Source organism: Rhincodon typus, chromosome 1 (genome assembly GCF_021869965.1).
Source record: "Rhincodon typus isolate 14 chromosome 1, sRhiTyp1.1, whole genome shotgun sequence".
In the NCBI taxonomy this organism is placed as follows: domain Eukaryota; kingdom Metazoa; phylum Chordata; class Chondrichthyes; order Orectolobiformes; family Rhincodontidae; genus Rhincodon; species Rhincodon typus.
In genome coordinates this window covers 17649997-17663448 of record NC_063332.1, presented here as the reverse complement: position 1 = coordinate 17663448, position 13452 = coordinate 17649997, and the positions used below count along the sequence as shown (strand labels likewise).

The following is a 13452-nucleotide window of genomic DNA, read 5'->3' as shown; positions in this document are numbered from 1 at the left end:
TTTACAAGCAAAGTAACTGAAACCGTACTTACCATTGCAATTGGTTATCTCATCAGTGAATTGTTGTGGGATTTACATATTGCAATTTTACCACTTTACAGAAAAGTAAGTAGCTTAAAGCTACTTGATGCAATTAGTATATTTTTAAGTTTGAGGAAAAGTCAGATCCCTTATTAATTTGTGATTAAAAAGCTTTGAAGTCATATTTCAGAAAGCATATTGCTTCTTTGTCTGCATTAAACATGTTAAATTATTTCTCTTTTTTTGCCTTTTTATTCATTTACGGGATATGGGCATCACTGACCAGGCAGCATTTATTGCCCATCCCTAATTATCCAGAGGGCAGTTAAGAATCAACCACATTGCTGTGGGTCTGGAGTCACGTAGGCCAGACCATGTAAGAATAGCAGTTTCCTTCCCTAAAGGACATTAGTGAACCAGATGGGTTTTTCCAACAATTGGCAATGGATTTATGGTAATTGTTAGACTCTTAATTCCAGATTTCTTTTTTTGAATTCAAATTCCTCCATCAGCCGTGGCAGGATTCAAACCTGGGTCCCTAGAGCATTACCTGGGTCTCTGGATGAATAGTCCAGCAACAATACCACTAGACCATCGCCTCCCCAGTTCCTGTTTTAGTTGTTTTGGTTTCCATATGCCCACGTTGGAATATTTGAAATCTTATTTGTGTGTTTCAAAACAATTCCAGTCTTCTGTATTTGTGTGGAGGGATGCCCTGGAGACAATGCGGAACAAGATTTTCTTTGTTGGAGTGGATTTGGTGCAACCAGAAATCTTTGTAATTCAAAAATGCTTTTTGCAAAAAAAACATTAATACAGATATGAAATGCTTTAGAGATTTGAAGTTGATGTAAATGTTGGCCGTGTGATTGATTAGGAGAAATTAGAGACTGAGGGAAGTAGCAATAGACTAGTCAAACTTGTCTAACTGTGGTTAGCTTGTCCACCTCCCAGAATTCTCCTTCCTCACTGGAATTTATCTTTGGGATAAATTTTCCAAGGATATATTTCCCTCCCCACCCTTATCTGCTTTCCGGAGGGACCACTCTCTCCGCAACTCCCTTGTCCGCTCCACACTCCTCACTAGCCCCACCATCCCCGGCACCTTTTCCTGCAACCACAGGAGGTGCTACACCTGCCCCTACACTGTCCCCCTCACCTCCATCCCAGGCCCCAAAAAAACCTTCCACATTAAACGGATGTTCACCTGCACGTCTGCTAATGTGGTATATTGTATCCGCTGTTCCCGATGTGGCCGCCTCTACATCAGGGAAACCAAGCAAAGGCTTGGAGACTGCTTTGCTTTGTGGAGCACCTACGCTCGGTTCATGACAAACGACAACACCTCCCAGTCGCGAACCACTTCAACTCCCCCTCCCACTCCTTGGACGACATGTCCATCCTGAGCCTCCTCCAGTGCCACAACAATGCCACCCGAAAAATGGAGGAACAGCACCTCCTATTCCGCCTGGGAACCCTACAACCCAATGGTCTCAATGTGGACTTTACAAGCTTCAAAATCTCCCCACCCCCGACCTCATCCTAAGACCAGCGCCCCTGTCTCGTCCCCGCCTCCTTGACCTGTCCATCTTTTCTCCAACCTTTCTGCTCCTCCCACCTCACTGACCAACCCCCCACCCCCACGTCCTACCTTTCACACCTCACCTCTACTAGCCTCATCCCCGCCTCCTTGACCAATCAGTCTTCCCTCACACCTACCCACCCCTACCCTCCTCACTGACCAACCCCCATCCCAACTCCCTACCTACGCGCACCTTTACTGGCTTCATCCCCACGTCCTTGACCTGTCCGTCTTCTCTCCACCTATCTGCTCCACTATCCACCACCTTCTATCATCACCTCCTCCTCTCTCTATTTATTTCAGAGCCCCCTTCCCCTCCCCTATTTCTGAAGAAGGGTCCAGACCTGAAACGTCACCTTTCCTGCTCCTCTGATGCTGCCTGGCCTGCTGTGTTCATCCAGCTCCACGCCTTATTATCTCATGGAATTCATCTTTGCTGTGAGTCGTGAACTATTTGTAGGTTCTCCATCATTATTATTATTTTTCTATGATGTGTGACATGGGCATACCGAGCTGGCCGGCATTTATTGACTGTCCTTAGTTGCCCTTGAGAAGGTGGTACTGAGCGCCTTCATGAACTGCCGCAGTCCATGTGCTGTAGGTAGACCCACAATGTCATTTGGGAGGGAATTACAGAATTTTAACCCATTGACAGTGAAGGAATGATGATGTATTTCCAAGTTAGGATGGTGAGTGGCTTGGAGAGGAACTTGCAGGTGGTGGTGTTCCATGTATCTGTTGCCTTTGTCCTTCTAAGTGGAAGTGGTTGTAAACTTGGAAGGTGCTATCTGAGGACCTTTGACAAATCTCAATAGATAGATAGTAGCAGCAGTGTGTGCTCAGCTTCAGTGATGGAGGGAGTGGATGCTTGTGAATGTGCTGCCAATCAAGTGGGTTGCTTTTGTCTTGGATGGTGTCAAGCTTCTTGATTTGTTGTTGGAGTAGCACTCATCAAGGCAGCTGGAGAGTATTCCATCACACTCCTGACTGGTGCCCTGTAGATGGTGGACAAACTTTGGGAGTCAGGACATGAATCACTTGCTGCAATATTCGTAGCCTCTGCCTTACTTATATGGAAAGTGCAGTTGAGTTTCTGGTCACTGGTAACCTCCAGGAAGATGTTAGTGTGCAATTCATTGATGGCAATGCATTAGTTGTCCAGGCATGATGGTTAGTTTTGCTTGTTATTGGAGATGGTCATCGCCTGGAACTTTGATGTCAACGTTACTTGCCACGTATCAGCTCAAGCCTGGATATTCTCTAAAGCTTGTTGCGTTTGAACATGGTCTGCTGAGGAGTCAGGAACGGTAGTGAACATTGTGGGAGCATCACCGAACATCCTCCCTTCTGACAAAGAGCAGGTTATTGAAGCAGCTGAAGATGGTTGTGCCTAGGACACTATACTGAGGAACTCCTGAAGAGATGTCTTGGAGCTGAGATGACTGATTCTCTCCAGCGACACCCATCTTCCTATTGTCAGGTATGACTCCAACCAGTGGAGAGTTTGTCCTCTGATTCTCATTGAATGCAGTTTTTGCTAGGACTCCTTGATGCCACACTCAGTTGTACATGACCTTGCTTATTTCCTGAGCCTTGTTATCTACAAGTTCTGTATTAACTTTGGGTTCTCGCTTCCATTTTATTAACTTCAGGAAAGTCTTGTTGTCCTTCTTTGATATCACTTGCAAGTTTAGTCTCAAAGTTTGTTTTCTCCCTCTTATTATGTTTTCGGTCAACTTCTGTTCATTTTTTTAAAAACTTCCCCTGTCAAATTGAATGCTAAATTCTACTATGTTGTGATCAGTTTCCACGGGAATTTTATACTCTGAGATCAATCAGTAAATCTGCCTCATTATGCATTACCTGATCCAAGATACCCTTTTTCCTAGTTGGATCCATCACATATTGATCAATGAATCTGTCCCGAATGCACTTAATGAGTTCTTCCTCATGGCTTTCCCTGCCAATCTGATTATGCCAATCCACATAAAGATTAAAGTCACCTATGAATAATGTATTGCCTTTGTTACATGCCTGTTTTATTGTCTGCCCTACCATCTAGCAAATGTTAGAGGCCTATAGATTACTCCTACCGCTATCTTCTTTCCATCTTTATTTCTTCCTTCTATCCCTATGGATTCTGTATCTTTTGAATTCAAGGTATTTTTAATTCCATCCCCTACCTACAATGCTCCCCAACCATCCTGTCCTTCCTGCCTGCCCTTTTTAAAAATCATAGGCTCTGCATAGCAAGTTCTCAGTTTTGATCTCCTGTAACTATGTCATTATAATGGGTATAAGATCATACCCTTTTAGCCTATATTTGCGCTGTTAATGCCTCTGTCTTGTTCTAAATTCAAGTACAGGGTGATTGATTTTGTCTTTTTACTGTTCTTTCTTATTTTGAACGCATGGGACTAATAATAAGCACCAACTTGGATTGACTGGATAGGACATGTGCCTTTTTTATTAAATAATAACAGATGCTGGAAAAATTCAACTGGCAGAATTTGTGGAGAGAAATCGAGTTAGCATTTCAAGTCTAATTATGACTCTTCAGAATAGAAAAAGTCATTGAACTAGGACCATTAACTTGGTTTCTCTCTCCATAGATTCCTCCAAACCTGCTGAGGTCCTCCAGCACATTCTGTTATTTTAATTTCTGATCTCCAGCATTCACAGCATTTTGCTTTCTGAATTTTTGTCTCTTCTCTTAACTTCCGGAAGCTTGTGCCAAAAGTGTACTTGTGCTGTATCTTTTTGGCCTGTACTATTGAAGTATAGTATATTCATTGGAAATTAATGTGAAGAATCATATTGTATAATAGTTATTCAGCGGGTTTGTCATTACTTAATGGAGACATTAAGTTTGGTTGAATTGTAGTACTTAGTCAAAAATGCGTGATTGATAAGAGGCCAAGTCTGTGAATAGAATAAGAGCAACGTGTTCTGATTTGAAAAATACCTGCACCAGAAAATGTCTTATTGCTCTGCTATTCAGGAGCAAAAGCTTGAAGTTCAGTTCAAGATTGTGTTGCAATTTGTGGCTGAATCAGTAGTTGCTATTTTGAGATACAAAATTCTATTCCACCTTTTACTACTTCCCATCCCCTGGTCTGAGCTAGCAGCAGTGAAACGATGTTCTGAAGAAATGCGGTTTATTTCAGGAAAAAGAATCCCCAAAGAATTGTTCTAGATTTTGTAATCTAGAGAGAACTAGAATAATACTGATCAATAGAATTGGTGAAACTAGACTCTCTGCTTGTCGTGGAGACAGGTAAGGACTGCAGATACTGGAAGCCAGAGTTAATAGATGTGAAACTGGAAAACAGTGGATCAGACAGCATCTGAGGAGCAGGAATGTCAACATTTCAGGCTGAAATCGTTTGTCAGGACTGGGGAGGGGGAGGGGAGCCCAGAAGTAAACCGAGAGAGGTGGGTGGGGCTGGGGGAAGGTAGGTTGGATGGTGTTAGGTGGATGCAGGTAGGAGGTTATTGTGATTGTTCAGTGGGAAGGGTGGATCGGATAGGTGAGTAGGAAGATGAAGATTAGATCAGATCAGATCGAGGGGGAGGGCTGGACACTGATAAGGCTGGGGGTGGAGGGATTTTGAAGCTGGTGAAGTCAATATTGAGGCCATTGGGCTATAATCTTCCAAGGCGAAACATCAAGTGTCGTTCCTCCAGTTTATGTTTGGCCTCCCTCTGACAGTGCAGGAAGCCAAGAATGGGCATGTCACCAGGGAAGTGGGATGGGGAATTAAAATAGATTGCAACTGAAGGTCGGGTTGGTTGGTGTGTGCAGAACGTAAATGCTCCACGAAACAGTCACTGAATCTGCGTTTGGCCTCTCTGATATAGGAACAATGGACACAATAGAACAGGTTGGATGAAACGCAGGTGATATCTCTGCTGGATCTGGAAGGATTGTTTGGGGCCTTGGAGCTAAGGGGGGATGTGTAGGGGCAGGTGTTGTACCTCTTGCGGTCGCAGGGAAAGGAACCAGGTGTGGTGGAGAAGTTGGTAGGGAGTGTAGAGCTGATGACTGAGAGGGGTGGGGAGGGAAATATCTTTTTGGTGGTGGGGTCTGATTAAAGCTGTCGGAAATGTCGGAGGATGATTCGTTGGTTTCGGAGGGTGGTGAAGTGATCCGGGAGTACTAAGGGGACCCCATCCTTGTTGTTGTTGGGGGCAGGGGGTTTGAGGGCAGAAGTGCGGGAAATGGAAGAGATGTGGTTGAGAACATTCTTAATTACAGAGGAGGGGAAATTCCAGTCCCTTAAGTAGGAGGATCCCAGGATGTCCTGGAGTAAAACACCTCATCCTGGGAGCAGAGGTGGAGGAATTGAAAGTATGGAATATCAATTTTATAGGAGAGTGGGTGAGAAGAGGTGTAGTTGAGGTAGATGTGGGAGTCTGGGTTTGAAATGGATGTCAGTGGTGAGTCGTTTTCCAGAGATGGAGACGGAGAGTTCCAGGAAGGAGAGGGAGGTATCTGAAATGGCCTAGGTGAATTTGACGGCTGGATGGAAGATGTTGGCAAAGTTGATGAACTGCTTGAACTTCTTAGGGGCGCACGAGGCAACACCGATGCAGTCATCAATAAAGCGGAGAAAGGGGTGAGGGTTGGTGCTGGTGTAACTGTGGAAGAGGGACTATTCCACAAATCCTACAAAGACGCAGGCATAACTTGGGCCCATGCAGGTGCCCATAACCACCACTTTGGTTTGTAGAGAGTGGGAGGAATCAAAGGAAAAATCGTTGAGGGTGAAGACCAGTTCCGCTAAGCGAATGAGAGTTTGTGGAGGGGGACTGGTTGGGCCTGTGGGAGAGGTAAAAGCAGAGGGCTTTTAGGCCCTCTGTATGGGGGATGCAGGTGTAAAGGGACTGTACGTCCATGGTGAAGATGAGGTGTTGGGGTGCCAGGGTTTGGAAAAGGCGGAGAGCATAGCTTGTCGTCAAGGCTGTTTCAATTTCATTGCTGAAAGTTGTGAACCTGTTGAGAAGTTACAGATTGAAGACAAAAATTGTCATCCTGGTTTGAGGACAAGAAGAATACGTTCCTTATCTGATTTGACCAAGAAATGCTTCATGTTAAGAATGGATAGAAATGGATAGTGGTCAGTTAAAGAAAATTAACAATCAATCTTCAGCATCCACCATACTCCCAAAGGAATGAAATTCCACAGATTTACAGCCATTTGAAGGTTCTCTTGATCTGTTTTTAATCTGCTACCTTCTTTCCTAAAACCTGTGAGCTCTTGTTTCCTCTTGTGGAACAATTGAGAATAATCTCTGTGTCTACTCTGTCTTGTATATTTCATTATAGAATCTAATGATTCTATATAGAATCCCGGCAGTATGAAAGCAGGCCATTTGGCCCATCGAGTCCATACCGATCCTCTGAAGAGCATCCTACCCAGACTCACCCCTTACCCTATTCCTGTATTTTCCACCCTAGACACTGTAGGCAATTTAGCATGGCCAGTCCACCTAACCTGCACATCTTTGGGCTGTGGGAGGAAACTCGTGCAGACACTGGGAGAATGTGCAAACTCCACACAGACAGTTGTCCGAGGCTGGGATTGAGCCCGGGTCTGAGACAGCAGTGCTAACCACTGAGCCACCGTGCCACCCCCATTAAATCTGGTCTTGTTCTTCTAAACTCAAATGTAGACCTAAAATTCTCAATTTCCTTTTACCCCTCCTCTCTGCAATCAATCTCATGTGGTCTCACTAATGCCTTGTACAGTTAGAGCTACACCTCCCTGCTTTCATTTTGTTTCTTTAGCATTTAAATGCCAAAACTCCATTTGTCTTCCTTTTATAAGCTGCTGTACCTGCATACTAGTTTTCACAGTTTGTGCAGGAACGTATCCAGATTCCTCTACACCAAAAATGCAGTGAAATTTCTCTCCATTTAGATAATAACTTGCCTTTCTAACCTTACACTTATCCACGTGAAGCTCCATCTGTGAAATTTTGACCCATTTACCTAACCTATCCATATCTACTTGTAAGTTTTTTATTTTAAATTGTACCTTGGTGTTTCACCTATTATAGTACCACCTGCAAATTTGGCCATACGATTTTCTATTTCTGCATCCAGGTCATTAATATGAATTGTAAATGGTTGGGGTCCAGGACCAAACCCTGTAGTACCTTACTGATTACATCTTGCCAGCCAGAAAAAGACTCATTTATCTCAACGCTCTAGCCCAACCCCATGTAATCTTAGCTTGTGCAGTAACCTTTTGTATAGCACCTTTATCGAATGCCTCCTGGTAGTCCAGATACACTACATCTGAAGGATCCCCGATATCCACATTGCTTGTTTAATTTTTGAAGAATTCTAGCAAATTAATGGAATAAAGTTGCTGAAGCTGCAGGCTAATGCATCTGGTTCATTCAGGGCTGACGCTCTGATACCTCAGCAACCCCTTTGACAGAGGTGGTCACTGTTGGGTATGGAAGAAATCTTGGAAACTGGGCCAGATAAATAGAACTGAGCCACATATATTGGGTCGAGGAGTAGAGGGGCCAAAGAAATGCTGTCCCTGCCCATAACCTCCCTTCTTTATGTGATTGAGTTTGCAATAGATGGTCCTCCTGGCTTGGTTTCCTGAAGTGTGTAGAATTTCCATGTAATGTGAGTTGTCTGCCATTGATAAAATACAGTGAACCTGTAAAATGGTCTTTCATGCCATCTAAAATGGTTCTGCCTTCTGCATCCATCCCAATGACTGGTAAAATGCCTTGAGGCAAATAGATCAATGAGCCAGCACATCATGGCTCTGCTTAATTTTACTCACTCTTGATCCCTCAGCTGCCTGTTGTTGTATAGCTCATTATCTGCCCAAGGTCTAATAAAGAAACTTTAGAATGGGTGAGTTTAATTTCAAATCATGTGCAGAAAAAGAAATCAAGAAAGGAGTAAAAAGAATGGAATGCTAAAAGTTATACATTAGGTTTTATTTTAAATCTGATACTCTTAAAGTCTCCAACAACTTTGTTAGACTCCATGTTTGGCATAGTTAGGTTTCAGTGTCAGAGAAGTTTGTTACAAGTTATAAAACTAAAGATACCAATTAAAAGGTACACTGCCTCATCATTATTTTGACAAAAGTTCTTGGGCCAGTGATCTTTCAGACTAGTGATATTCATTATCTTTATAAAAATTGGAAGCAGTGTCAGTCTGTTTTTAGATTTAGCGAGAGGGTAATTTTCATGCGAGTTGCGAATTGTGCAGTTTGGCTCCTCCAACACCAATGATCCTTTTTGAGAACAGGGAGGACAGCTGATGTCTGACCTGTTCACTCATTTTCTTCTGCCACTTCTCTATACTTCCACAGAGGATGCAAGTGTCTGTCCTTTTCATTCCACGCCGCACTGCTGTTTTTTTAAAAAAATGCCACAAATGCTCTTTATGCGTATGATAGCTATTTAGATGCAATCATCCAACGTAATATGCAGGCTTTACTTTTCTGTCAGTCTCATCCACATCAGGGAAACCAGATAAAAACCAAAAGAACTGCAGATGCTGTAAATCAGGAATAAAAACAAAAGTTGCTTGAAAAGCTCAGCAGGCCTGGCAGTAGATATGAAGAAAAAAACAATCCAAGTTAATGTTTCGGGTCCGGTTCTGAGGAAGGGTCACCGGATCCGAAATGTTAGATCTGATTTTTTGTTCACAAATGCTGACTGACAGACCTGCTGAGCTTTTCCAGGGAAACCAGACAAAAATTAGATGATTTGATTTGTTTATTATTGTCACATGTACCGAGATACAGTCAAGTGTTGTTTTGTGTGCTATCCTGGCAAATCATATATAAGTGCATCAGGGTAATAGAACAGTGCAGAATATCATATTAGAGCGACAGTGAAGGATCAACTCTAATATGAGAGATTCATTCATAAGTCTGACAACAGCAGGGAAGAAGCTCTTCTTAAATCTGTTGGTACGTGTTTTTAAATGGTTGTATCTTCTGCTGTTGGAAGAGGGTGAAAAAATGTATACCCAGGGTGGGAGGGGTTTTTAATTATGTTGGCTGCTTTCCCGAGGCAGTGGGAAGTCTAGATGGAGTCAATGAAAGGAAGAGATAGCAAGAACTGCAGACGCTGGAGTCAGAGTCAACACAGTGTGGAGCTGAAGGAACACAGCAGGTCAGGTAGCATCAGGAATAGGAAAGTCTTTCCTACTTGCTGCCTGACCTCCTGTGTTCCTCTAGCTCCATAACATGTTGTCAATGGAAGGAAGGCTGGTTTTTGTGATTGTAAGTTATTTGCTTTGCTGAATGTCTTTTCTGTCCATAATTTCTGAGCTTGTCGATACTTACCATTTCAATGCTGTCACACTTCCACTTTTTGACATCTCTGTGGGCCTTCTGTAGTCCTCCTATTAAGTTCAGCATAAGTGCAAGAAATCAACTTAATGTCTCAATTTAGGTGTCTGTACTTAGATTTGCAATTGTGGACTGACTAAATATTGGTATAATCTGAGATGGCTTAGAAGTAGGATGGTGTGAAGATTGAGAGCTGCAAGGTACTGGAAAGGCTGCATGTGTTTCAAGTGGATAATCTGCTTGCATCCCATGATGCTAACTGAAGTTGGGGTGAAGATAATTGAAGGTTTTGCCATGATCTTCCAAATCTTCCTTAATGAGGTAGGCTCTGTCGGATTGGAGAGGAATGCCCTTATTCAAGAAAGGGTGTAAGGGTAGCCTTGGTAACATTCCATGAATGGGTTCTTTTTAATAAAAAAAAAAGGTGTGGTATGGAGAATTAAATTGATAAATGGATTAGAATTTCAAGGTACCTCAGGGCTTGAATGGTGAGAAGGAAGAGGTAGGAGAACAAGTGATACATCTCGAGCACTTGCATAGGAAGGGTAGGAGGAGGGTTCTTGTGCTGCAGTGGTAATGGCCCTATCTCTGAGCCAAGGGACCTGGGTTCAAATTCCACTTGCTCCAGAGGTATGTAATAACCTACTTGAACAAGTTGATTAGAAAGCATAGGAAGGGTAGCAGGTGATTGTGATGATTAATGAAAGAAGCATATGTTGTGGAAGAAACATTCACTTTGGAATGCTACCATCTGCTTTTGCCTTGTGCCATTATCCCTTTTTGGTTTTTTTTTTTTTTATTCCCCCCCACACCCCCCCCCCCCCCCCCCGTTAGCCTCCAGGGATATTTTACCCATGGTGATATGTTGGTTGAGGCCCTTAAGCTGCCAATTAATGAACACTTAAGGGCCTTCACTCATTGCTGTTGAGGGAGAATTGTGCCCAGTGACACTGTGTAGGCGTGTAGGATGGGATGTGTCTGCTGTTAGGGCGCCCTGTATCCTTTGGTTGACCCTCCCTTTTTAATTGGTGGCTTCTTGCCAACGTGGCCCAGGTGATACCTTTAAGATTAGTCTTGTCTTTGAGGTCCTCCTCTTCTCTTCTGTGGACTGCCTGTGACCCAACAGTTGCCACTGCTTCTTATGGTGCAGCTGGGATGGCTATTTGAGTAGCCGCCAACTCTTGGAGGCTTGACTTAACTCTTGGATGGAAGTCTCAGCCTAACTAAAAGCACAATGGCAGTAAGTTGACTACAAGGCAAGCTGACTGAGTGCAGACAGATCCATTCCTGACTTCTTATGCCAGGGATACAGGTTGGATGTTTGCCTTCCTATGTAAAATTAAGCCTGCCATCTGTTACCAGATATAATGTATAACCTGCAGCGCATTTCTAGCATTTTTGTTTTTATTTCAAACCTTCCAGAATTTAAACAATTTTTTTATTCTTGTACTAATAGCTATTAATTTGACTTGTAAGTTTTTTTTGTGTGATGATCCTCAAATTCTTTCAGACAATTCACTATATTAAAGGCGCTACATAAATGCAAGTTGCAATTGCCTGAAGAATGTGTAGGTTAACCACGGTATCAGTCAATTGAAAGAGATAGTAGGAACTGCAGATGCTGGAGAATCTGAGACAACAAGGTGTAGAGCTGGATGAACACAGCAGGCCAAGCAGCATCAGAGGAGCAGGAAGGCTGACGTTTTGGGCCGAGACCCTCCTTCAGAAATGGGGGAGGGGAAGGGGGTTCTGAAATAAATAGGGAGAGAGGGGGAGGCGGATAGCAGATGGATAGAGGAGAAGATAGGTGGAGAGGAGACAGACTGTCAGCCTTCCTGCTCCTCTGATGCTGCTTGGCCTGCTGTGTTCATCCAGCTCTACACCTTGTTGTCTCAGTCAATTGAAAGAGCAGCTTTTATTTTAAAGTGATCTTACTGTTAACATTAAGCCCACCACGATAAAGAAGTTAGTACTTTGGGTATTTTTTTGACAAGAATACTGTGAATGCTGTAAATCAGTTCAATATGACTAGAAGATTTACGAAAACAGAAATTGCTCGTACAGCTTGGTTGATCTGGCAGCACCCAGTGACAGTTCTGAAGAAGGATGACTGGACACAAAACGTTAACTCTGCCTTTTCTCCTTACATGCTGCCAGATCTGCTGATTTTGTTTTTCCAGCAACTTTTGTTTTCGTAAGTCTTTTAGTCACATTTGAACCAGAATTAATTATGCAACGCTGCCAAAGTCTGTAAAGTCGAATTAGGTCAAAAGAAATCTAGGAAATTAAAGAAAAATTCTTGTGCTGTGCTTGTGTCATTTACAGTAACTTGAAGCCTAACTCATTTAACCTTAGTAAAACTTTAATCAGTTTTGACACATTTGCAAGTGAAAGGATGGTTTACATGTTTTGATTGGAAAACAAAAGGTCAAGATTGATCATAATATTGTAACGAGTTTCCATTTTTGAAGGTTTGTATGCTCTAGTCTGGATTCCTTTTATCTCACTACTGCTAAAAATGCAGTTGCTATTAGACTTGAAAACAAGCATTGCATTCTTTAGCAACTTTGGTATTTCAGAAAGAATAGTTTCCTTAATTAGGGACTTGTAGATAGGAAATACTCAGCAAAGCAATATTCTGTTCTTTCGCTATTGCTAAATGATTTCATTTTCTCAATTGCAGCACTCATACAGTATAGCCCTATTCTAACTATTGTATGTGGGAAGCATAATCTAGAATTGACAACAGATAGTTTCTTTCAAAGTGATCAAAATGGGTGTTAAAAACTTGTGTTCTTCCCTGGCAGGAAGGTGGTTTGAAGTGTGTCTACTTCAATGCCAGGAGCATCCGGAATAAGGTGGGTGAACTTGCAGCATGGGTTGGTACCTGGGACTTCGATGTTGTGGCCATTTCGGAGACATGGATAGAGCAGGGACAGGAATGGTTGTTGCAGGTTCCGGGGTTTAGATGTTTCAGTAAGATCAGGGAAGGTGGTAAAAGAGGGGGAGGTGTGGCATTGTTAGTCAAGGACAGTATTATGGTGGCAGAAAGGGGGTTTGATGACAACTCATCTACTGAGGTAGTATGGGCTGAGGTTAGAACCAGGAAAGGAGAGGTCACCCTGTTGGGAGTTTTCTATAGGCCTCCGAAAAGTTCCAGAGATGTAGAGGAAAAGATTGCAAAGATGATTCTGGATAGGAACAAAAGTAACAGGGTAGTTGTTATGGGGGACTTTAACTTTCCAAATATTGACTGGAAATGCTATAGGTCGAGTACTTCAGATGGGTCAGTTTTTGTCCAATGTGTGCAGGAGGGTTTCCTGACACAGTATGTAGATAGGCCAACTTTTGTTTTTATTCCTGATTTACAGCATCTGCAGTTCTTTTGGTTTTTATCTGGTTTCCCTGATGTGGATGAGACTGACAGAAAAGTAAAGCCTGCATATTACGTTGGATGATTGCATGGGATTGAGGGTGATTTAGCGGTTTGGATCAGAAATTGGCTAG

The 13452-nt window shown here is 42.8% G+C and overlaps 1 protein-coding gene across 3 annotated transcripts in view; it reads left to right on the top strand.

The window, feature by feature from the left end:
- The window catches only part of LOC109923508 (catenin alpha-2-like), a 437044-nt gene that overhangs the window by 64857 nt on the left and 358735 nt on the right, over positions 1-13452 (top strand). The gene's annotated exons all lie outside the window — the stretch shown is intronic.